The sequence below is a fragment of the Ixodes scapularis genome, unplaced genomic scaffold (assembly GCF_016920785.2).
Source record: "Ixodes scapularis isolate PalLabHiFi unplaced genomic scaffold, ASM1692078v2 PGA_scaffold6__148_contigs__length_123643588, whole genome shotgun sequence".
NCBI classification, from domain to species: Eukaryota; Metazoa; Arthropoda; class Arachnida; order Ixodida; family Ixodidae; genus Ixodes; species Ixodes scapularis.
Genome location: NW_024609881.1, coordinates 31,896,233 through 31,920,247, shown reverse-complemented (window position 1 = coordinate 31,920,247; position 24,015 = coordinate 31,896,233).

The window sequence follows — 24,015 nt, the reverse complement described above, 5'->3', positions numbered from 1 at the left end:
GCGTTCGGGTGCGTTCGACCAATGAGAAGCCGAAAGAGGAGAGGGGGTGACGTGTTCGCTCGCCCCACCCGGCCGACTCGGCGAGACGTATTCGGTTCGCCGGTCGCAGCGCTTGCTTTTTCGTTTTGGGGAGCGGTGGGGACTGTATTTTCCAAGGCTGCGATGGTTCAAGCCTGACAAAACGTCGGGGAAGCCGGCGAGATTGTCCCAAGATCGAACACTTCGACGCTGTCGCTGTGCGCCGCCATGTTGCCTTGGATTTCGCTTACTATTGGTGAGCCACTAGCAACGATAGCGCGTTCTTATTGGCTCTTGACTGCGGTTGACTGCGTGTCAACGCAACTGTGCGTACAAGTTTGGCGCAAGCGGTCTTCGCAACGCAACTCCCCAGGCAGCATACCAATGTTGGACCTACATTGGGCCAACAATGGCAAACGCTGGCTCCGGAGGTTGGTCCAACATTGGTATTCTGGCCGAGCGCAACTTCTTACAATGTTGGCCCAGCCATTGGCACCAACGTTGGGCCATCGTTCAACCAATGTTCCAGCCATCATTGGCACCAACGTTGGCCCATCGTTCAACTAACCTCCCAGCCGTCATTGGCGCCAACGTTGGGCCATCGTTCAACCAATGATCCAGCCATCATTGGCACCTTTTTTAGGCCATCGTTAAACCAATATTTCAGCCATCGTTGGCATCCACACTATGTCATTGGCTATGCCAATTTTGGCTTTCACACTAATTCAATGGCTATGCCATCATTGGTATACAAGTTCAATCATTGAATAGGCCGTTATCGGCAGTCAAGCTGATTCATTGGCATGTCCCAGTGTTAATGCCATATCTTTAATGCTGGCTATTCAGTGATGGCAATGTGTTTAAATCCTGGTTATTCCAACATTGGGTTTTAAGAACCCCTGGCCTGTTTCTTATTAGCAGCCCACTGCAAGAAAAACATTCTGGACACAAATGGCAAGGTCCTCCTATGCTTTGTCTGTGCACTATTTTATCTGGGAAGCAAATGACTAACTCAAGATCAATTAATACTTTTTTCGGAACTTTTATTGAAAGGGGCTAGGGAGGAAGCTCAGCGGGGAGTCTATGCCTGGTCCTGGGGAAGGTCCTGGGGCGAGTCCTGGGGCTGGGGAGCCATTACGGCTTCCGAACGCCTCTTCCTGCAGCCTCCCCTGTCGCAAGACCCTGGCAGCCACTTCAGCACCATTTTTAAGCTGTCGATTCTTCAATTGTTAGCTTCGCACTGATGGCGTCTACGAAAATATCCAAAGGTCAAAGATCAACGCTTTCAAACCCACATTGGTCTAAGTAAAGCACACTCCCAAGCAGCACTTCAACAAATGCTAAGGTTTCAGTGTCCCCTAAAGAGTCCCTCGCTCACGACTTTTCAGTCCTTGCGGCGTAGCACCCGCGGTAGCCGATGATCAGGGGTCTACGACGTCAGGGCCGAGGTCCGGACGTAGTGACGAGGCACTTGACCGATGGCCGAAGGCCATGAATCAGACCCCGTATGCCGGTGGCAGCCTATGACCAGGAGTCCGCCAAGGTCTGGGCCGAAGGACGTAGCGACGAGGCAGTTGGGCGTTGGCCGAAAGCTTGAGTCACGCCCAGAACGTCTGTGGCACGGAGTGGCAGCGGGTGTTCAACTGCGCCACGCATGCAGTCTTGTCTACCTCCGGAAGGTTGGCGCCCGGACTGCGTGAGAAGTGGGTTGTGGGTCGGGCCTCTTGACGTCTGGTCACGCCGACGGAGGTCCGGCTTGGTCGCGTCTGCACCGTCCTTTGTCAACCGCCCGAATCCCCTCTCGCGCTCCTCGCATGCCCCCACCTCGTCTTCTTCTTTCTCGTCCTCTTCGGCTGGTCGCGGGATCGCTCATCACACCAGACTAAGCCAATCATAATAATAATTGGGGTTGTGGGGATATTTAGACAGCGTGTAGTTGGTCAGCCATTAAAGTTGCGACGAGTCACACGCTGTAGATGAGCAATTTAGCCAGTGCAGTACAACCGCTAGCCTGGGGTCTTTAACGTGCACCACGCAGTAGTGATACACGACCGCACGCCGGTACGATGCTCGAACCCAGATCGAAGCGGGCAGGGGTGGGGCTCGAGCCCAGCATCCCTGGGTTCTGCAGCGCGAGCTTTCGCTCCACGCGCGTCGAGCTGGGTGTGCGCTTCAGCCCACTCGGCCACCGATCCCCCCCTAAGCCAATCAATTACCAACGTTGGTAGGCCACTGGCTAAGACAGGCAATAATCGATTGCCAACTTTGGTAACCCGTTGGCACTATTACACCTTATATTTCTGAGGGTGTTGTCACTACCGTAGTCAGTACTGCAGTTGCCGTATTTTGTACGCACTTTGAAGTCATTTTTGGGCAAGCAGGCATAATGCTCAGCTTCTTCTGATATATGTTGCGTGATAACCTTTCTTTGCAGATTGAAATGCGCATCAGCTTTATGTCACTCTTACCTCAAACATAGGGTGTTCGAGATGTTAATTCAACGCAATTTTTTATTCGTGAAGACATGTAATTGCTTAATCAATCGCTGGATATTTGTTTAAGGTTTTATTTTTTTGCTAAAATTATTAGTGCCTTTTATTTATGTTTTAATTTTGTCCGGTTCAGTCTGAATTATAGGCCGCGTTTCGCGGCTCAGCAAAGCGGGTTGCCTTGAGATTTTCAAGATCACATACAGCTGACAATACACTCTTGTCCTAGGTTGGGGAGGCGGGTGGAAATTTCGGGGTTGAACCCTGCCTCCCCCCCCCCCCCCCTCTTTGGAAAGGTTTCCCGGCTGCGTCGCTAAATGGGCATAAGAGAAGAGGCACTATGCTTTTTGCCGTATAAACATATACACAAATCGAAGGAAGCGTGCATTTTGTATTTCATGTGGAATTTACTAAGCATAACTATCAGTTTTGAGAAGGCGTGTGTTAGTTATAGTCGGTGACAGGTGGTACAAGCTCCTCCGATCTCTTTCCATATTTGTAGATCGAAAGATCAGGAGGAGTCGACCTCCTCCCCAGCGTTTATTTTTAACCTGTCACCGAACACGGTTTTTTTCTGCGTGGACGTTCAAACTTGCTACAGCTCGCAATGCATACAGCGTTCTAATTCAGTTGCTAGCTTGCTCTGCATGTGAAAACAGAAGAATCGTTCCCCCCGGAGGCATAGCTAGAGATTGTTCTCAGCGTGCGCGATCAGCACATTAAAAGAACTAAGCCAATTATATATAACATTGGTAAGCCACTGGCTAAGACAGGCCAATGTTGCCCAGCCTAAGTCAATCGATTACCAATGTCGGTAATTGATTGGCTTAAGCTGGCCAACATTGGCCTGTCTTAGCCAATCGATTACCAATGATGGCAACTCATTGGCTAACATAGACCAATGTTGGCCAGCCTAAGCCAATTGATTACCAATGTTCGTAACCAATTGGCTAAGACAGGCCAATGTTGGCCAACCTAAGCCAACCAATTGCCAACGTTGCCAAGCCGTTGGCTGAGGTTGGCCAATGTTGGCCAGTCTAAACCAATCGATTGTCAACGTTGGTAAGCCATTGGCTGAGGTAGGCCAATGTTGGCCAGCCTAAGCCAATCGATTACCAACGTTGGTGAGCCGTTGGTCAAGTCAGGCCAACGTTGGCCAGTATATTCCAGTGTACCGCCAATGTTGGCTCTACGATGGACACACTGGCCCAATATTGGACCAATGTTTACCATTTAAATACCAATGTTGGCCCGACGTCGTGTGCTGTCTGGGTCGTCCGCTTGCCGCTACGGAACGCACCGCGCTCAAACGCGAATGTGCGTATGGGCTTTTACCTTTGGGATCAGGGAAACTAGGTGCCGTTGTCTAGGCTTTTCGCGTGGTCTCATAGCTGGGAGCTGGCTTCCCTTGGAGAAAGTATTTACTAAGGTGCCGCTCGGCGCGCTTCAAACTGATAACGTCGGCTCCCTCCATGGGACAGCTAATGCTTTCGCAATAAAAAAAAAAACAAAAACATTACGACTTATTATATGCGCTTCGGCTTCCAATATGCGCGGGTGGAACCCGCGTTCCACCAGTACACCTAAAAGAGAAGGCCTGCGCATGACGTCATGATGACGTCACACACAGCGGCGCTGCAAGATGCCCTGGCGGCGATGCTGCTGTAAGCTAGGTGGCTCTGCGTGGATCCACTAGTAATGATGTTTGAAGGAGGCCAGGCGGACAGGCCTTGTCTTCTACGTGGTATTGTTTCGAATCTTGATCCGCCTCAGGCTCAGCCCTCCCCAGGCAGCACACCAATGTTGCTCTGACATTGGCCTAGCATTGGCAAACACCGGCCTCAATATTGGACAATATTGGAAGCGCTACCCTATTCAATGTTGGCCCAGTCAGTGGCGCCAATGTTGAGCCACTGTTCAGCCATCGTTCCAGCCAATGTCAGCCCCATCGTTGGTGCCAATGTTGGGCCATTGCTAAACCATTTGTTCCAGCCAATGGTTGTCCCACATTAGCAAAGACCGGCGTAATATTGGACGGTACTGGTATTGCGGCCCGATCCAATGTTGGCTGTCATTGGTGCTGATTTTTGGCCATCGTTGCACTCGGCCAGCTGTTTGCAAGTGCACTCGCCAAGTTGTTTGCAAAAAGGAAGGTACACAGACACAAGGGATATTTTTAAATCTCCTAAAAGTTTATTACACACAGCCTATTCTGTAGACAAGTACAAACTAAAAAATTTGTAATATATGAAGAGGTACTACTCAGCTGTTATATAACTGAGAAGATTGTAAAATCAAACAACAACCGGGGTAATTGTTGGGCAGTTTCCAGACTCCCGACAGCTGGCAGAATTTTTTCCCCGCAATTCTACCGGTAGTCGCCCCTCATTGGCGGTGCAATCAGTTCATCGAACGACATTTCATCGACAGAACGTTTCATCAACACGCGATATTTCATAAAAAAAACTCAGAATAGCATTTTTTTTTTCTTTTGCAAAGAATTGTTGCAGACTTACCATGAAGCTGCGTGAAAGGGGGGGCTGGTTCAGTGAGGACGCGCCCCAGGAATACACGCGCTCTGAAATGCCCCCTACAGCGTGCAATTCGTGTGAAGAATGCCGAGGAAACGTTGCGCCTCAGGAATACACGCGCGGCGAAATGCCTCTAAGACGTGCAATTCTGGTAACGAATGTCGATGAAACGTGAATGTCGACGCAACGTGCATTCACGAAAAGGTGGCCATGAAACGTGTTTTCGCGAAACGCAGGGTGAATAAGGAAGTCAGTGTTCTACCTGCAGTTGTGACATTATTTCAGACAGATAATGGCAGGCGAGTGTCAGTAAGACTGCGGGAAACTAGTCTCCCGGCTGCCAGGAGATAGGCACTGCCTAATTCGAGAGGTTATCCGGAAGAGTACCCGTAGAAGAACGGACAATGATCACCATGTAGGTTGCAGCGCACTTACGTTGAAAATACCGGACTTGAAAGATGTAATCCGAAGTAGATCCCGACACGGGCACTGCAGACCAACCACTCAAACAAAAAAAATTAGAAGGAAGTGATCCGTGAAGATGAAACACGATGTACCACACGCTGCCCTTGGCCGGACCGAACACGAAACGATTCACAAGAATGTCTTGCTCTTCTTTGAAGAAATCAATACCGGTAGGATTTTTGGAACGAGATACCATTTACCACAGAAGTGAAATCCACAGCAGGCCCGCAGGCTGCATCGCACGCGAAACTAGGAGTCGCCTTCGCAGGCATTCTGGGTTTGTCAACCGCTAATGCGTCATCCGTCCAACCTCGTGATCACGCTTCTGCCGTTACCCGCGCACAGGGAGCGGTTTCAAGCGATAAAAAGTATGCGGTTCATTGGTCCAGCGAGTACGCACCGTCTGCCGCGCCTTCAGCTTAGGAAGTAAGAGAAAACGAGAGAAGGAGGTGAAAGGAAGCCAGAACAGGGGTGCGCTTACAAAGGCTAATCTTCAGGGGCTTCTCCACAATGAACACAGCGAGAGGATTTGTCACTTGTATTCAAGGTTGATAGTGCAGTGGATGCTATGCGTGGCCTTGGGCTGGCAGGTACCGTGCTCTGCCTTATCGCCAGCTTCGAGACTATTCTCCAAACCCGAACCGGAGACACGATTGGTTTAAACCACGCAGAGCGTCTACCCGGCTGTCAGTACCGATTGAACACGACAGCTCTTTGAAGGCCAGCTTTTGCACGTCTAAAGCTGTCCAGCCCAAAAGTGATTCTAAACGGGGCAAGCTTGAAGACACTATGTTTTACGTCATACAACCCACATTAGTAGGGAGTTGTAGTAGATCGTTTTTCTCCTCCGCTACGCTATTCCCGAAGAAAACGCCGCAGCGGCGCCTGCGTGCAGCCAGCCTTGTCTGCATAGTTCAAGGTCTTGTGCACTGTCAGAAAAAAGGGGACCAAAAGGAGGTAACAGACCGCCTTTACCACCCTCCTCCCGGCCAGGGGGGAAGCGCTCTGCTTGTTACCTCCTCAGGCGCAGCAGACACCAAGAATGCGCTGCTATGAGGTGAAGCTCGCCACGAAGGCGTACCAACGAGGTAAGTATTACCTCCCAGAGGGTGCACCTGTTTGGGCACTTCCAAAGCCTGGGCGCTGCGATTGGCTGCGGGAAGGCGCAGACGAGTTCGCTCATTTGTCTCCTCGTATGACACATCATTCTTCGCGCATGCGTGGGAGAGCGCCCGGCCGGACCCCGGTGCTGAGCGCCTTCCCCGCCAACGCTCCCGGCCATAACGGTCTTCCTTCTCGAACGTTCGACGGAGGTGTCCCAGCGGAGGAACGTTCTTTATTGTTCTGTTCTGCTCAGTCTCTTCTTACGAAGTCACCGAGAGCGCTGCATTGACTTCAGTCAAAGATCAAAGTCGTGTGCACCATATGCAGGTAAGGAAATGTTCTGTGCGGGCAGCAGTTGGCGTCGGTTATGACCGCCCCGGGAAGGCGACCCCCGTCTTCCTTAGACAAAGGGTTGGCGAACATGTTGGCACGTTTGAAGGCGTCGAGCGTTCGATAAAATTGGTGTGTGGCGCGAACGCAGACACGGTTTAGACCATCGAAGTTCATAAAGAGCAAGAATAGGAATGACTGTCGCTTGCCCTAGCGCATATTCAGAAGGTTGACATACGTTAACCAGTGGCGTAGACAGGAGCTTTTCCCGGTGTATGTGTGTGCGGGTGGAAGAAGGGGGAAGAGCGGCGGCCCGTCGAGCCTGGACCGGGCGAGAAGACGCCTTTTGAATCGGGGGTCGCCTACGTTTAAGGCGTGCGGGGGTAGGAGGTTTTCTCTTCTTAGGGCCGTTGGTGTGTCGCGTCGGACGTTAAATTGAGGATCTGATCAAATATTTGAAAATCTCATAACGTGGTTGTCTTTTTTCTTCGCAGAGCAGTAGTCGATCAGGCATTCATTGGCGGCACCGGCCAACCGGCGTGGTTAATTCTCAACGTCGTTGATATTTCTAAAAGTCAGTGTTAAACACTGATTTTTAATATCAACGTTGTTTTTTGTGTGTTGTTTTTAGTTTAATGAGGTTTAATAAATAGTTTTGTAAAATGTCACGTTACCTTGATATACCGAATATAAATGTCTGAGCTAATTATTCGTGCGCTTCACAAATATTAATATTAGTATATTACAGAATAAGGCCATGAAGTTGTTACCGCCAGCGAGACTAGCAATTATATTGTCTTGGCATTTTCTGTGCGTGGTGATCAGGCATTTCTAAAACTGATTATTCAATAGGCGAGTTAGATATAACTCAATTTTGCATTATTTGAAGTTGATTAAATATATTTCTTTCGTCCTGCAGCAACATTGGAGGGTTATTTCGTCGATGGTGCTGGATGCCTGCCACCTTGGACTCATCTCGTGACAGTTCTGAACACTGTTTACTGCAGGTAAGCGCAGTCAGATATTTTATTTCGATTTTCTCGTTCCCATTTGTGCACTTGAAATGGGGCTCTAGATTTTTATGTTGATTTTGTGTGTGTGTGTCGTTTGTTTATTCCCGAGAGAAAATTGAGGGTGTATTTCGAGGAAATGAATTAGAGTAAGACACACATGGCGCTTGAGTGTGTCTTTTTCGGTGTTCTTTTTTTGTGTTTTTGTCCTTGTGTGCTGTTCTCCTCATGTCTAAATAAAACATACATTCAATTTTAAATTTTAATCTGGCAAATTACTTCGGCAAAAAAATTACATATTTGCCAAAGTTGGACATTCGGCTGTTAAAAATTATTTGTGTTCTTCGCAAACATTAATAGCATTATATTACTGAATGAGGTCATTAAGTTATTGCCGGCAGAGAGACTAGCAAGTATATTGTTTTGGCTTTTTTTTGCCTGTGGTCAGGCATTTTTAAAAACTGATCATTCATTAGGTGTGTCATATGGCTCAAGTTTGCATTATTTGAAGTTGATTGAATATATTTGTTTCCTACTTCGCCAACGCTGAAGGGTGATTTCGTCGAGGGTACTGGATGCCTGCTATCTTGGACGCAGCTGCAGGTAGGCGTAGTCAGATATATTATTTTGATGTTCTTGTTCGCGTTTGGGCACTTGAAATGAGGTTCTTGATTTTCGTGTGTGTGGTGTTCGCTGATTTTCCAGAGAAAATTGAGAGTGTACTTCGAGTAAATACGTTAGAGTAGGACACACAAGGCGCTTAAGTGTGTCTTTTTTTTTTGTCCTTTGTGCTGTTCTTTAAATAAAACTTACATTCATTTTAATCTGGCAGAGCACTTCGGCTAAAATATTTGCATATTTGCCGAAGTTCGGCTGTTAGGGTTGGCGGTCATGGGGGTCTGCTGTGGTGCTGAGTAGCTAAAGTGTAGCGCACTTTGGTGTATGTTCTTCCTCTGTCCTTGTCTTAAAGCGCAATCATGTTTTTTCCTGTACAATGCCAACTCGCCCACCAATCTGCACTTGTATATACTAAACTGCTACAGTAGTTGTACCCATTTGACTAAGATTTGTTAGTCACCTAAGTAAATCGGGGTGACAAGTTTAAACATGACCGGTGAATACAATGTGCACACTAATCTACAATTACCACCCGTCATGTGATAATTTTAATCAGTGGTGGTTAGTCAACAGTTAAACTCGTCACGTCTGGTAAGTATGGCTGATGCTTTATACTGCTGGAGTCAGTAGCCCATCAAATGCTCCAAATGCGTCTTAAACAAATCTAATATTCCCAGTTTCTTTAAATTAGGGATGATATGTTTCAACTTTATGTCACATGATTTCCCCATTTTTTTGCTTCCAGGCAGGGAGTCCAATCTACCCAGTGGCTGTCAGCTCAAGCCTAATTAATCCTGAGACGCCCAGCTATGTGGCAGTGGAGGGAGCCCTCGAAGCCGCGTCGCCTGCTGAGGCAGTCCTGGTTACATTCTGCCTCTACTTCATCTTTAGCTATGAGTACCATCACCACTTCAGGCGCAGATTCATTGCACTAGAGTACTTAATTGATCTGAAACACTCAAGTGTGGAGTCATGTGGAACACATTGCTTTCAAACCTAAAAGAAATGCCAAAAAGTATTTTTGCAGCCTTTTTATGTCGGTTTAGGATTTTTTTAAGTGGTTTGTTTAATGCTTTTTTTTGTATCACCTAAGGCAGGATGGTTGATTCTGAGAGTTACAGGAGGTCAATGATATTGCTTTTCAAGTCGCATGTTTGTAATTTCCGAAATCTCAGCTTTTTGCTTTGTGCAGCATTGGCATACTTAATTTATTTTATTCTACTTCATACTTGGTGCCTGAAACCATTAGAGAGTTGTGGTTCCATGATTCACAGTGATTTGTGCTTGCAAGGCTTAATTACAAGATGGTCAAAATCGATTTTTGCGATTCATTCGAGGTGGGTTAGATCCCTCTGGCCCTCGCGATAGTTTGTTGCAGCTCATTAGCAGCAGGAGATACGAATCCTTTCTTCTTTCCACATTAGAAGAGCAAATCCTGGAGTCTGCTTTCCTCTACTCCAGCGTTCATGCCACCACTGTAGATAGGACGGGCATAGTGTGCTGGCGTCCTTGAGTTGCAAAGCACTAGTCATTGCTAGCCGTGTCTTGGTTTGTATTGCTGTTTGCAATACGTGTGATAGACAATATGTTATATCACAGTGCGTTCATTTTGATTATGGTTTGTACAATTCTCAGTCGTTTGAGTTCACCCCGGTGAATCTTCGCTATTCCAAGCGGTGTTCCAAGCATTCACTGTTATTTTCCGGGTAGACACTGATTGTTTATGTACTTTTTTGTGATAATAATATTGACTGTCGTGAACTAGAGCCCCGAAAGTGTTGTTCCAGATGCCTTTATTGTGCTTAGTGGTTTCATTTTAGAACTTTTATAAGATTTCTAGTCACGCCATTGATTTTATGCCATTTTGTTTGCGACAGCCACAATAAAACATTGTCATTTACTTTCAGAACTAGGCCGTCTTCACCTATTATAAGGCCCACCCTTGAAGCATGTACTATCACACCCACAAAAGGTCATGGTACCTTTCTTTAGGGGGTAAAAGTGATTCCATCAAGTGTACGTTTAACCTGTAATAAGGTGGTGAACTATGCCAGTTGGTTGCTGTTATACGTGGTGAGGAAAACAGCTCGGAAACCGCGGACTACGAGCAAACACGACGACAGCACTGTCCTGTCGTGTTTGTTCTTTGTAATCCGCGTTTTTCTGAGCTGTTTTCCTCATAGTGTACATTTCAGCCCAAAGTGGATCATAGTTCCCTCCAAAAACAGGCAAAAGCAGCGCCCTCAATTATGTCGTCTTACCTCAAAAGGGTTGAAATTCCTCCCTAAAGGAGGTAAAGGCTGACCCTGCAAGGATGCACTTGTAAGACCAAAAGGAATTAAGGTTACCTCCAAAAGGAGGCAACGTTGCACCCTAACCCAGGAGGTAAGTTTGCACCCTCGTTGCAGGGGGTAACGTTACCTCCAAAAGGGGTTGCCCTGTGTGCAAGTCGGTTACCCCCTTAAGGGGGGTACTACAGTACCCTTTTTTTTTTAAAGTGTGGCGGATTACGGAGCGCTATCAAGGTCCTTGGCAGGCTGCGGGAACGGTCTACTACAATTCCCTATTGCTTAGAATAGGGAGTATTCGTAGATCGTTTCCGCTGTTCCGCAACGCTCTCTGCAACCAGCTACGCTAGCCGGAACTCTACAGTGAAGGCCGTAGGCACGCCGGTGCAGTAGCGGCTGTTTCGTTGCGGAGGGCTTAGCGGAGGGGGAAACGCGGTCTACGAAAACTCCCTAATGAAGTACTTAGCGCGACTATTTTTTGCCCACAATGTCCACAAATAAATAAATGAATATATATATATATATATATATATATATATATATATATATATATATATATATATATATATATATATATATATATATATACAGTCATGTCTCGTTAATATGGACCCCGTTAATCGGGACACCCCGCAATATGGACGAAATTTTCGGCGACCGGTCTCCCGCCATGCAATTCTGTCCCGTTAATACAGAAACCCGCAGTCCGGACTATGGACGGCTATTTTGGGGACGAAACGGGAAAATACAGGCATTTTTGTCTCGTTAATATGGACACGTGTCCACGAAAAAAAAATATTAGTGACCCCAGTGTGTACTACTCGGAATTCACCATTGCCTTTTTGTTCCCCGCCTGGTTACTTTGAAGGCGAGTCCACATACCCGACAGAAGAAAGGTTAGTGAATCGTAGAGGTCACAGTTTGTACCCGGAATTCACTATTGTCCTCCACCCTTGAGATAAGAGCTGCGCGCCTGAAGGTGGTCGTTTTTTTTTTTTTTTTTTTTTTTTTTTTCTTTCTTGTCTTTTTAGCTTAAACGTATGCCATCTTCTTCCGGGTTGGCATACGTGATGAATCACATTCGTTGTGCATAAGAGGCAAAAGGCAAGGCTGGACGCTTCTCCGTTCATTTCGGAGGTGGAGACGATGACAGGTGTTAAGCGTAAACGGACAGAGCTTTCTGCTTAGCTGAAAAAGGAGATATGCAAATTCAAAATTGTAACGCCTTCAGCGTCTGTTCAGTACGTGAAAGAGTGGAGTGGAAAACACCTTGGCGTTGATCTCGGAAAATCGACAGTCCACGCAATTCTAAAAGAATCAAAGAAATGGATGAGCGTTCCTACAGCCAGCTCCAGTTCCTGCCGGCAGCGACCCCCAAAGTTTGAGAAGTTGGAGGAGGCCGTCAACATCTGGTTTGCGGAAATGCGCTCCAGAGGGGCCGCCGTCAGCGACGAGATGCTGCAAGAAAAGGCGAAGGAGTTCGGCACAACGATGGGTAAGTCAGTTCTGAGCGTATCTTTTTAAGCACTGAGTTTGAAAATGTTTTCTCAAAATGTTACGCATTCCTCCCCAAAAATGTTGTTTCTTCTAATGATTTTTCTAGTTGCTCGTTCTTGTGCAATTACGCATCTACGTTAAAATAACTGTTCTCTCTTCAGTGGTTTTATTTTAATGTCTGCAGTCTTCACGTCTTTATGCAGACGTTCATGACCTGAACTACTCAAGGGGTTGGCTCAGCAGGTTTAAGAGAAGGCATGGAATTTCAAGCCACCGTATTCATGGAGAGAGTGGAAGCGTGGATACAGCCGCCGTTGCCAGTGCTCGGAAACAGCTTGCGGAATTTCTTGCTCAGTATTCTCCAGATGATATTTACAACTTCGACGAGACTGGCTTTTTTTTACAAGTTGGGCCCATCTTCGACTCTGGCATCCGAACCTGTGGCTGGAAACAAGCGAAGCAAAGGGAGAATCACGGTGGGATTTTTGTGCAACGCAAGCGGCACCCACAAGTGGAAGCCCATTGTCGTGGCAAAAGCGGAGCGACCACGATGTTTTGGAAAGACATTTGAACCGAACATGTATTGCTCTTACAATTGTAACAAGAAAGCATGGATGACAGGAAAGATATCTGAAATCTTCTTGGCGGAATTCGACCGCTTCTTGAAGGCTGAGAAGAGGAGGGCTGTTTTGTTGGTTGATAACGCATCATGCCATTCTGTTCGTGCGGACTATGAAAACCTTACCTTGAAGTTCTTTCCACCCAACATGACTGCCAAAATACAGCCCTTGGACGCAGGAATTATTCGCGCAGTTAAGGCACACTACAGAGGTGAACTTGTGCGGCACTACATCGCTTGCGCGGAAGACAACAAACCGCAAACTGTTGACTTGAGGTGGTGCCTTCAAAAGCTGAAGAGGGCGTGGGACGCGGTGAGGCCTCAAACCATTGTGAACTGCTGGCGTCACGCAGGTATTCTTGTTAACAGCTCTGCTATGGAGGTGGAGGATCCGATGGATGAACTTCCGCTCGCGGCCCTTCGTGAAGCTCTTCGACAACTCGGGGAGAAAAACCCAGATGAAGAGGCATCGGCATTCTTGGATATAGACGAAGAGACTAACAGCTGGGAGCCTATGAGCGACGAGCAGATCATGGAGCTTGTCGGTGAATCCGCTCAACAGGGCCATCAACTTGTCGAAAACTTTGCGCCGACAGAAACAGACGATGAAGAAGAGAGACCAACCGTTACTCGATGTGAAGCTCGCCGTGGCTTGGAGACAGCAATCGCCTACCTTGAGCAGGAGGGGGACGGAGAACGTGCACTTCAAGTGGCCGAAGTGTTGCGCTTTTTGGACACTAAAGTGGGATCGAAAGCGTCAGTGCAAACTCATATCTCCTCGTTCTGTGCGAAATAAACAATGCTTTTTTTTTTAACAATTATTACCTAATGTTTGTGTTTTTGACCTTGATTCGTTATTATGGACGATTTTTCTGGGGAACGGAGGCGTCCATATTAACGAGACATGACTGTATATATATATATTCTTTGTCAGTAATTTTAAAATTATTTGTACACTGTTAGGTTCGCGTTTTTAAACTTTTAAATTTTTTTCTCGAACGAGTTACACATAAAAAACACAACGGACCGCACATCGTCCGACTTTTAACACTCGATCAATCGCCGACGCTCGCAGACAGAAGGTTGCGATGCTGCGTGAACGTTTTCTTGAAAGATGCTGCATAGGGTATACGCCGGGGGCAACGGCTTCGCGACCGTTCGAAGGGCAAAGGATTCGCGACGACAAAGCAGCGTCTTGCAGCTTCAGTAAGCTAACGGGGCCCGAGAGTCCCACCCTCACTTTTCCGCAGAGCGAGCGCGGCCGGCCAGATCGAGGCGCAGTATGCTCTCGCGTCGCGATTGCTACTTTGTTGCTCTGCCTACACTGATAACATGTGCACTGGCAGTCGACGCAGCCCTCTAGAGACTTCATTCGAGTCCATTATACGACTTTATAGCGCTACACTTTCGTAAAACTAAAAGTAGAAGTCACTTCGGTTAGGGCGGCTTTATGTTTGTTGACACCGGTGTCGACAATGACGAAATAGGCCCAGAAATATTAAATATAAAAAATAGAGCACGCAGAAAGAAATGCAAACATGTCAGGGGCGCGGACAAAGTAGAAGACGTTAAAGCTACGTAATGCATACACATGCAAAATACACTGGAAAAGACAAAAATATTTAAATATAAAGACGGAATTAAGTTGTCAACGCCGAGGTAAGGCAATGCGAGGGGAGGGTAGCCAGCAAAAAAACTGCAATAGTCCTATAGGCAGCTAAGGACGTATTTGTGATCGCGGTTACAAAGCGCCGGCGACGTACGCAACATGAAGTTGGCTAAATAAATTTCTCGCCCGGGCGAGCCCATGAATGACTCTTTTCCACTTTCCTACCCCTGCAATGCAAAAAATAGGGTCGCGAGTCTATAGCCTAGGCGACACAAATATCGATAATCCATTGGCTATGGCAGTACAATATTGACCAGCCTATACCAAGACATCACCAATGTTGGAAAACTCTCGGCTTTGACAGTTTAATATTAACCAGCTGAAGCCAACGTATATTCAATATCAGAAAGCCATTTTCTCTGACAGTCCAATATTGTACAGGTTATACCGGCATATATCCAATATCAGAAAGCCAGTGGCTTTGACAGTCCAATATTGGACAATTTATGCCGGCATCTATCCAATATTGGAAAATTATTGGCTTTGACAATTCAATGTTGACCAGCCTATGCCAACTTATCACGAATATTGGAAAACCATTGGCTTTAATAGACCATTATTGTCTAATGTGATTCCAATATTGGCAAAGATATGGCTCAATTAGGCCATTCTTTGCCACATCAAATCCAATGTTGGCCCAATACCGTGTGCTGCCTGGGTCTGCTCGTGGCACTTGTTTGATCACCGTGGGCCCCCAACGCATCCCACTTACCAGCGAACTGATTAGTATTTCCCGTTAACTGTCAAGTTCATATCAGTGTTTTTCTTTCTTTTTTGTACGGCTTCTTTCGATTTCTAACGTGTGCGAAAGCGGAATTTTTATACCCTTTTCAAGTGCCTGTTGTATTTTAATGTTCAAGTGTTCATAAACTTTTGCTTCTGTGGGTCTGCAAACTGCCTTCTCGTTTTTTTGTTTTAAGGGGTATTCACACGAGGGAGAAATCCCGGGGATTACTTCCAGGCACGCGCTCTTCCCGAGATGAAAACGCGAGGCTTTTGCACATCGCAAAGCCTGACGTTTTCGTCGTGGGATGCGCGTGCCGGGGAGAAATCCCCGGGATTTCTCCCTCGTGTGAATACCCCTCTAGAAAGTCGCCGCTGAATATACTGAGTCTCCGAATTTTTAATCATCACAATCTCGTGAAAACAGTGCTGTGCTGCTAAAAATTTAATTTAAAATGATGCTTGGTGTGATTCGTGGTATGGTTTCGTCCTACTGCAAACAGTGTTTGCAAATCCATGACTTGCCTGAGCTGGGCGAATACCGCCTAGAAGAGAAGTCCTGCGCTTTCCCTCAACGTCATCTATATAGTCCATTCAATAGTTCGTGTCATCGAGGGTCGATTTTTGTCCGGCCGGAATTTTCTTATCCAATGAGCTCTCTCAATTGTTGTCCGAGTCACGCCAAGCCTCGTTTCATGTAGTTCTTGAACGAGTGATTCCGATACCGACCATGACTCGCGAGAATCTACATCCTTTACACCGTAAAAGTGGAAGATTGCACCGGCTAGTGCAATTTTCCATGTCATCAATGTTGGATACGAGCGCCCGTGCGGTAGCCACTTGATTGCTTTTATATGCTATTTAGTTGAGCCTTAATTTCATTTTGCCGTCCAGAAACAGCTGCAGAGCTGGATCTGGCTTTAATTCAGTATCGCGCATTATATATTACGGTAGCATTCGAATACATAAATCAAGATACCAACTGGCACCTCATTACACTCTCAAGAAAAAAGGGTGTCAAAGGGTGTATTCGTACACCCTTTGTCCCATATAATACACCCCCAAACTTCAATTCGACGTACAGCGCCCTACAGTCGAACAGACGGCCCGAAATTTTACGAGGGGCTTGATAGCCGTGTGGTACAACTTATTAAAATAGCCTATGTACGTTTTACTGAACACGAAAAAAATAATTCTGGTTTTCTTGGCCCTACTGTAAAAGCTCGGTGTTTTCTTTATGTGGTCTTTGATACGTACTTTAGCTATTTAAAATGTTGTACCACACGGCTATCAAGCCCCTCGTAAAGTTTCGGGCCCAATGTTCGACTGTAGGGCACTGTACGTCGAATTGAAATTCTGGGGTGTATTATATGGGACAAAGCGTGTAAGAATACACTATTTGACGCCCTTTTTTCTTGAGTGTGTATGTTTCTCCTTGGACTGGATATCAGAAAAAGATCCAAGAACTTTTCACAAGTGCGTACGTGTGAAAAACTGGCGTCCTAAGATATTCATTTTCTCCCAAACAATAAGTGACTGGAACGCGCTCGACTTACTGGTTCGTTCAGTCCTTTCTCTGCTTCCTTTTTCGTTCAATCGTTTTCACTGGTTCGTTCAATCCGTTTCCCAACCTTCAATCCTTTTTTGATGTAATCATGTTTTTGTAGTCTGTTTTGACGGTTTACTTTGTTCGGCATGTGCTTGCTGTTGATTATGTTTTCATATTATTGTGGTGTATAATGGCATGTTTCTCCTGCATTTGTTATTTTTTGTTGTTTGTTCTGCTATATGTTCGCTTTGTATAATTATTTCCGTCTCCCCTTCTGTGATTCTCACTGGGTGATGTAGGTACCGAATGAATAAATAAATGCTGATTGTTGGGCAAGTTGGTATGGTACGTTAAAAAAACATGATTGCGCTTTGAAGACAGGGACATAGAAAGAACAGACACCACAGAGCGCTCTGTGGTGTCTGTTCTTCCTGTGTCCCTGTCCTCAAGGTGCAATCATGTTTTCTAAAGTAAATAAAGGTTGTAGGAAATTGAACGCAAGCCGCCGTAAGAATAAAATATGACTACCTATACGAAACTTTACAAGCGAGTGCGACTTAAAGGGACACTGAAGCAAACATTTCAGTGTCCATAATAAGTGGCGCAAGATCTTTCCACGAGCCAGCAGCCGCCGGTGTGAGTGAGCACGCGAAGCAAAAAGCCTGGGTCTTTAACGTTATTTGTTGTTGTATGTTGTATCGGCAAGTAAAAAAATGGCGTCCGAACATGTCAATCTTCCAACTCGAACTGCCTTTAATCACGCGCTCTTCATCTTTCAATCACATGTTGACTTCATGATGAGGATTCTGTACAGTAGCGACACAACAACGACGTAGTTGTGAAACACGACCGTACGCCGGTACGATGCTCGTCCAGATCGAAACGGGCAGGGGTGGGGTAATAGTCCTCCATTCAAGGTTAAAATGATAGTGAAATGTGTGGGCTCCGAGGAAAATGACAATAAAGATAGGCTGTTCATATCCACAGTGAGATCTGCTGTAAAAGTAAGCGATTAATTAGTGTAACAAGCACGTAGCTTTCACTCGCAGAGTTGAAAAGCCTGTCTTTATTCTTCTTTTGCCCGAAGCCCATATATTTCCCTGACATCTTAAGCGTCAATGGAGGACTATGACCCTCGCTGTAGTCCAAAGTAAAAAGGTTCCTCTAGAAGTACTCGGTGAAAGTGCTTGAAAGGACTCGAAAGACCTTTACTGGGGACACTCGCATCCTTTCAAGCGCTTGTACCGAGTACTTTAGTGCAACCCTTTGCTTCGAACCACAGCGAGGGCTTCTGTGGCGAACTAAAACTTGGAGTGTGTCGTAGATTTGTTGAACGTGTCATTTATTTAGCAACTGAAGCGCGCGATGCCGGCACAATCTGCGGTGCTCCGGCACATTTGATTTTTTTTTAATCGGTGTTCCAACAGTTGACGAATACCGATTCGATCTCTAAATACCCGATATAATGATCGAAGCACGTCATAAAATACTCGCCTTAGAGCGCCACATACAAGCTTCAGTATTCCTAGTTCTATGTGTTTCTCCCATAGAGTTGCGTGTATTGTCTGGTGTCAAGCAATGGCCGCCGGTGGTGCCATCGACGAGCTACCGATCCGCTATCCACCTTACCACTAGAGATGAAGGGTAAACACACAATTTCAAGGAAAAAAAGCTGGACATAGCGCCCCCTATAGTTCGATCTTATTGCCAATTGCATGTCGTGTCGGTTCGTTTTCCTTATTATTTTAATGCATTTACTGCGCAATTCACTTATAGCCCTAATGAGAAAACCAGACAATCGAATAGTTATAACCGATTACCGTTGTATCTGAACTAGAAACTGATTGTTATAAGAGGTACAACGTTATATGTGGTATTGTTATAAGTGGGTGGCACTCTACTAAACTTTTTAGAAGCTACATAAAAGCGTTAAACATCCTGAAGGAATATATATTTAGGAAATGAAGGAAACAACGAAATATTTCTAATGTTTTTAACCAACCAGACAGATGTGTGTAAAATGTTCAGTTTTTATAAAAAAAATTCGTCGTTGTGCATCAAATTAATTACTTGGCTAAATATATTTTTGTGTTGTGTTTCGATTTTGTTTTTTGCCCTGAGGCTAGAAAAAATCATGTTTGCAATATTTTTTTCTTGGTTTCATCAAAGGGCAATGAAACGATTTTACAAGCGAATTTCATCCACCGCACGTCGTAAAAGGTGTAAAAAAAACGGAACACAAAAATAGACAAAAAAATCGAGAGACGCATTCAATTGCTAGACTACCAACTGCGTTTGATGACACAGTTCATCTTCATGAACTAGCTAAGATCGTTTAAAACATAGCTTGCTGCACTTTTTCCTTTTTTTTTTTCTGGGGGAATGGATGGCCGAGTGGTCTAGCGCACACAAAAGTCAAATTAGGTGTTAGTTGATTTAAACAGCAGGATGTTAGTCTGCCAGAGCATGGCGGCATTGTTAGCCACTGTACAGGGTTTCACAAAAGAAAATTTACACGGTATTTTTTACCGCAAAAATAAACTGATTATGATTTTTATGTGGAGTATATCAAGTGGGGTCATGACGTCGGCGCAGACTTGTTAAGTCAGATTTAAGAGGAGAACCAGGGTTTCGGAAATGATTCTTGGATTGTGTAGACGCATTCGGTTTTTTTTTTTTATTTTTTAGTGTTTGTAAATTAATTTCGGTGACATGCCAGGGTCGGGGTTCCTTTTTTTTCTTTTTCTTGATATATATTGTGTTTTTGTGTGTGGGACTCAACCGGAAATTTTATGTCTGTATCATGAGGTTGTCGTCGTGTGGTACATTTGAACCAGGTGGTGCCAGTAAGCAATGCTGCGGTGAATTAAGTGGCCAGAGCGCGTGCGAGGCGCGCCGTTCGACGGCATTACGGGGAGCCAACTGAAGACGCCAGGAAGAAAGTGATCTTCTCAAAAGTGGGGAGGAAGGGTCACGGCTGTGCCACTAGGTGGAAAAAAAGAAGTGAAGCAGGGGGGCTCGAGCAGCAGAAGCGGTTGGGATCTTTTCGAATCGGCTGGAGCATCCGGTCTCGGCGACGCACCGAGCCAGGGAACGAGGTTTCGGCGACGCACCGAGCAAGCCTAGGCTTCGCTCCGAGGAACTGGAGTCAGCCTGGGACATTGCTCCGCAAGTCCGGCATTCGAGCGCTCTTTATCTTTCAAACACATGTTGACCTCATGATGATGATTATGTACAGTAGCGACACAGCAACCACGCAGTAGTAAAACACGACCGCACGCCGGCACGATGCTTCGAGAAAAATGACAATAAAGACAAGCCTTTCATATAAACAGTGAGGTCTGCTGTAAAAGTAAGCGATTAATTGCTGTAACAAGCATGTAGCTTTCACTTGCAGAGATGAAAAGCCTTCTTTATTCTTCTTTTGCCCGAAGTCGGTACATTTCACTGCCACCTTAAGCGTGAAGGCAGGACTGTGACCCTCGCTGTAGTTTAAAGCAAAAAGGTTGCTCCAGAAGTACTCGCTACAAACGCTTAAAAGGATTCGAAAGACTTTTACTGGGGACATTCACATCCTTTGCAGCCTTTTGCTTTGAACTACATCGAGGGCTTTTGAGGCGAACTAAAACATGGAGCGTGTCGTAGATTTGTTGAACGTGTCATTTATTTAGCAACTGAAGTAAGCGATGCCGGCACACTCTCTAGTGCTCAGGCACCTTTGGTTTTTTTGGTAATTCGATCTCCAAACACCCGATATAATGATCAAAGCACATCATAAAATACTTGCCTAGCGCCGCATACAAGCTTCAATATTCCTAGTTCTATGTGTTTCTCCCGTAGAGTTTCGTGTATTGTCCGGTGTCAAGCAATGGCCGCCGGTGGTGCCACCTACGAGCTACCGATCCGCTATCCACCTTACCAATACAGATGAGCGGTAAACACACAATTTTAAGGAATAAAAGCTGGACATAGCGCCTCTCTAGTTCGATCTTATTGCCACTTTACATGCCGACGGTTCGTGTTTCTTATTACTTTAATGCATTTACTGCGTAATCCACTTATAGCCATAATAGAAAACCAGAAAATCCAATAGCTATAACCGATTACCGTTGTATCTGAACTAGCAACTTATTGTTATAAGCGGTACAACTTTATATGTGGTATTGTTATAAGTGGATAACTCTCCACTAAACATTTTTAGAAGTGACATAAAAGTGTTAAACATCATGAAGGAAAATATATTTAGGAAATAAAAAAGACAACAAAATATGTCCTACACTCTCAAGAAAAAAGGGTGTATCGTTACACCCTTTGTCCCATATAATACACCCCGAAACTTCATTTCGACGTACTGAGCCCTATAGTCGAACAGAGGGCCCCATATTTTACGAGGGACTTGAAAACGGTGCGATATAACTTATTAAATTATCTAATATACGTTTTGCTGACTACAAAAAAAATTAATCGGGTTTTGTTGGCCCTACTGTAAAAACTCGGTGTTTTCTTTATGTGGTCTTTGATACGTACTTTAGCTATTTAAAAAGATATATCGCACCGTTATCAAGCCCCTCGTAAAATTTGGGGCCGTCTGCTCGACTGTAGGGCTCAGTACGTTGAAATGAAGTTTTGTGGTGTATTATATGCGACAGAGGGTGTAACGATACACCTTTTTACACCCTTTTTTCTTGAGAGTACGTTTTTGACCAACCAGACAGATTATCTGTAAAATGTTCAGCTTTTATAAAAAAAAAATGCTCGTCGTTCTTCATCAAATTAATTACTTGGCTAAATATATTTTTGTGATGTGTTTCCATTTTGTTTTTTGCCCTGAGCCTAGAAAAAATCAAGTTTGCAATATTTTTTCTTGGTTTCATCAAGGGGCCATGAACCGATTTTAAAAGCGAATTTCATTCACCGCACGTCGTAAAAGGTGTAAAAAAAAGAAACACAAAAATAGACAAAAATTCGAGAGACGCATTCAATTGCTGGGCTACCAACTGCGTTTAATGACACAGTTCGTCTTCATCGACCAGCTAAGAATAGTTCAAGACATAGCTTGCTGCGTTTTTTTTTTCTTTTTTTCCTGGGGGCATTGATGGCCAAGTGGTTTAGCGTTAGTTGATTTAGGTGTTAGTTGATTTGAACAGCAGGAAGGTTAGTCTGCCAGAGCATGGCGACATTGTTACCCACTCTGTACAGGGTGTCACAAAAAAAAAAATTTACACGGTCTTTTTTACCGCAAAAATAAACTAGGCATCGCCAAACGCTCATTTTCCGCCCAAAGGTAAAGCTAGAGGCAGTCTTGAATAGTAACGCGTTACTAGTAACGCGTTACTGTAACTTCGTTACTTTTTTGGTAACTTGTAACTGTAACGAGATACTTTTTAGAAATGTAACTTGTAACTGTAGTTCTATTACTTTTTTTTAGGTAACGATGAAAGTAACGAAGTTACATTTGTCGTTACTTTCCAGTGTTTTATGAATAATATATCACTGGACAAGTGTAATTTAGGCATTCCTTGCACTTTCCAAATCGTCTATTCCGACATTTCGAGTGTCAAGTTGGCCTTGCACAAAGTTGTGGATACTTTCTTTCTCACGAGTCACGACCCGAGTATAGCCACGTGTAGATTTATGAAAACATATCCAGTTATCTTTACGCACGCGCTTGTACTTTGTGCCTGAACACTTACATCTTAGTGTCTTCAAGCACTACCTATGTTGTGGGTTTTTTTTTTCTGTGCATACATGTGAGGGGCACTGCGCATGTCTCGTATTTTGATCAGCGCCACTACTCCGCACAGCGCTTGTTTCGTATTTTGATTTGCGCCACTACTCTGGCGTGGAAACTTTCAAACACTAACTTCGAGAAGCAACGGCTGCTAAGTTACAATAAGAAGTAAAAAGCGTACTTTTTCATTTTATGCAATAAAACGTTGTGAAGGGCGTTTTCTAGTTTTTTTTCTAAATTTTTTGTGTTATAAAAAAGTAACTGAAAAGTAATGTCGTTACTTTTTAAAAGTAACTGTAACGAGTTACTCCTTTGCTGTGGTAACCGTAGCGGTAACTTCGCTATTTTTTTTCTGAAAGTAATTGTAACTGTAACGAATTACTTTTTAAAGTAACTTACCCATGACTGGCTAGAGGTCACAACCAGATGCCAAAGTTTCAGCCCGATCCGATAACTTAATCAGAAAGTTATAAGTGATTTTCTGAAAAGTTCAATGGGAAAATGGAGCGCATTTTTGCCTGTTGTCGGTTTCTGGTGCCATAAAGCCCCTTATGTTCGAAAACTCCGACGGCCAACATTTTCCCATTGAAATTTTCAAAAAATCACTGCTAATGTTTGAATAAGTTATCGAATCGGGCTGAAGCTTTGACATTTGGCTGTGACCTCTAGCACTATTTTTGAGTGGAGAATCAGCGTTCGGCGATGCCTAGTTTATTTTTGCGGTAAAAAGGACCGTGTAAATTTTCTTTTGTGACACCCTGTAGATGAGCAATTTAGCCCGTGTAATACAGCCGCTAGCCTAGGGTCTTTGACGTGCACCACGCAGTAGTGATACACAACCACACGCCGGTACGATGCTCATCCAGATCGAAACGGGCACGGGCGGGATTGAGCCCAGGATTCCTGGGTTGTGCAGCGCGAGCTTTTGCTCCACGTGCTCCGAGCTGGTGGGCGCTAGACCACTTGGAGGCTACCGATCCCCCTGTATGCTTCGAAGATGCCTGCAGACACCTTTTGTACGGCCAATTTAACCGTTATACAAGGAATACCTCTGACAGTATCTGCAAGACTGTCTCTGGTATGATGTATCGGCAGTGTGACTGCGCCTTGTAAGTAAATGAATCGAAACTTATGCGATATGGGACTTGGAAACAGTCTGAGCTAGCGTTCGCTGCCGGTCACTTAATCGGGCAAATTCAGTGTGAGGAAGGCTGCTTACGAGCCAGCGCAGAGAAAGGGAAGTCTGAAACACCGCGAAAACTTCGTGCCGATCGAGCGCAATGTAATATTTTTTTTTATGTCTCGCAGTGTTTTTGGACAGTTTTTCGAATCGCCTGAACTCGGCGGGAAAATCGCACACACCAACACGCGGCG